General features: G+C 44.3%; 1 protein-coding gene across 1 annotated transcript in view; it reads left to right on the top strand.

Moving 5' to 3' along the window:
• nell2b (neural EGFL like 2b) overlaps window positions 1–2,500 on the top strand; it is a 109,911-nt gene that overhangs the window by 1,195 nt on the left and 106,216 nt on the right.

Raw genomic sequence — 2,500 nt, 5'->3', positions numbered from 1 at the left:
TAGCCTAGTGGTTAGAAGCAGCTAGCCTAGTGGTTAAAGGCAGCTAGCCTAGTGGTTAGAGGCAGGTAGTCTAGTGGTTAGAGGCAGGTTGCCTAGTGGTTAGAGGCAGGTAGCCTAGTGGATAGAGGCAGGTAGCCTAGTGGTTAGAGGCAGCTAGCCTATTGATTAGAGGCAGGTAGCCTAGTGGTTAGAGGCAGCTAGCCTAGTAGTTAGAGGCAGGTAGCCTAGTGGTTAGAGGCAGCTAGCCTTCTGGTTAGAAGCAGCTAGCCTAGTGGTTAGAGGCAGGTAACCTAGTTGTTAGAGGCAGCTAGCCTAGTGGTTAGAGACAGGTAATCTAGTGGGTAGAGGCAGGTAGCCTAGTAGTTAGAGGCAGGTACCCTACTGGTTAGAGGCAGGTAGCCTAGTGGTTAGAGGCAGCTAGCCTAGTGGTTAGAAGCAGCTAGCCTAGTGGTTAGAAGCAGCTAGCCTAGTGGTTAAAGGCAGCTAGCCTAGTGGTTAGAGGCAGGTAGCCTAGTGGTTAGAGGCCCGTAGCCTAGTGGTTAGAGGCAGGTAGCCTAGTGGTTAGAGGCAGGTAGCCTAGTGGTTAGAGGCAGCTAGCCTAGTGGTTAGAGGCAGGTAGCCTAGTGGTTAGAGGCAGGTAGCCTAGTGGTTAGAAGCAGCTAGCCTAGTGGTTAAAGGCAGCTAGCCTACTGTGACTAATCTTCTGCTATGTCATAAGACATTGAATTCAAATTGCCTACACACCTGTTAAAAAGCAGGTAGCCTACTGCTAGGATAGACGTTGGGTCTTGACGTTTCAACCATAGCGTGATAAAGCATTAACGTTACCCTCGGCCTACTGTATGACGATAATAGATAACCCCGTCATAATAGATAACCCCGTCATAATAGATAACCCCGTCATAACAGATAACCCCGTCATAATAGATAACCCCGTCATAATAGATAACCCCGTCATAATAGATAACCCCGATAACCCCGTCATAATAGATAACCCCGTCATAATAGATAACAGATAACCCCGTCATAATAGATAACCCCGTCATAACAGATAACCCCGTCATAATAGATAACCCCGTCATAATAGATAACCCCGTCATAATAGATAACCCCATCATAATAACCCCGTCATAATAGATAACCCCGTCAGATAACCCCGTCATAATAGATAACCCCGTAATAGATAACCCCGTCATAATAGATAACCCCGTCATAATAGATAACCCCGTAATAGATAACCCCGTCATAATAGATAACCCCGTCATAATAGATAACCCCGCATAATAGATAACCCCGTCATAACAGATAACCCCGTCATAACAGATAACCCCGTCATAACAGATAACCCCGTCCCCCCGTCATAACAGATAACCCCGTCATAATAGATAACCCCGTCATAATAGATAACCCCGTCATAATAGATAACCCCGTCATAATAGATAACCCCGTCATAATAGATAACCCCGATAACCCCGTCATAATAGATAACCCCGTCATAACAGATAACCCCGTCATAATAGATAACCCCGTCATAATAGATAACCCCGTCATAATAGACAACACCATCGTGGCCTGGTGCCAGGCTGCAGTGAACTATTGGCAGCGACATTATTGTTTCAGTCTATAAATGATAGACTATTTATCCCAATCTTTTGCCAAAAGTAGATCAGAAAAACAAAGATCCAAAATAGAAACCCCAACCCATACAGAAGTCTTTCATTCTGCCATTCAGCTGTCCCCATATTACGACTTCTAATCCCATGTCTGGAGTTGTAGGTTTAGTAAACACTGGTATACCACATACCCCGCAGCAGGTTATAGTGTGCCCCCCCCCTCCACCCCACCCCCAGATATGGTAGGCCTTGAATATCAGTAAATTAGCTGTCAGACTGCAACATTTCTGCTCATTCTCATTGACGAATGTGTAGAATAGCATGATTAGCTATAAAATGGCTTTTTTTTTCTTTCTGCTTCAGGGCAATATGTGTAGAATTGCAGAGAATTTGCTTAACAAATGCTAAACTCTCTCAGCCTAATTGCAAAATGTGTACAATAGCATGATTAGCTATAGAACTGTTTCTCTCTGACCCATGGCAATACAAATTGCAGAAAGTTAGCTATAAAACAGCAATTTTCTCTCAGCCTCATGGGAAAATGTGTAGAATATCATGAGATTAGCTATAAAGCTGCAGATTTTCTCTTTGCCCCATGGCAAAATGTGTAGAATGTGTTTGTGTGAGGGAGATTTTTTATTTATTTTCATCTTCCACAAGAGTCTCTGTTTCTTTCGTTCAGACTTTCTGTAAGTTTCTCTCTCTGATGTCTCCAAACTGAGGGTGTTGATCTTGAGTTTCTCTCTCTGATGCCTCCAAACTGAGGGTGTTGATCTGAGCTTCAGTGGCTGTGTCTGAGCTAGCAATGCAGACCGCCCCCCAGAGCAGAAATCAGGGATGAAAACTCTGCCTTTGTGCCGAAGCTTAAGTCATTCATCTCATAGGCG

This window comes from Oncorhynchus tshawytscha, unplaced genomic scaffold (assembly GCF_018296145.1).
Source record: "Oncorhynchus tshawytscha isolate Ot180627B unplaced genomic scaffold, Otsh_v2.0 Un_contig_588_pilon_pilon, whole genome shotgun sequence".
Taxonomy (NCBI): domain Eukaryota; kingdom Metazoa; phylum Chordata; class Actinopteri; order Salmoniformes; family Salmonidae; genus Oncorhynchus; species Oncorhynchus tshawytscha.
This window is presented reverse-complemented; position numbering and strand designations above follow the sequence as displayed.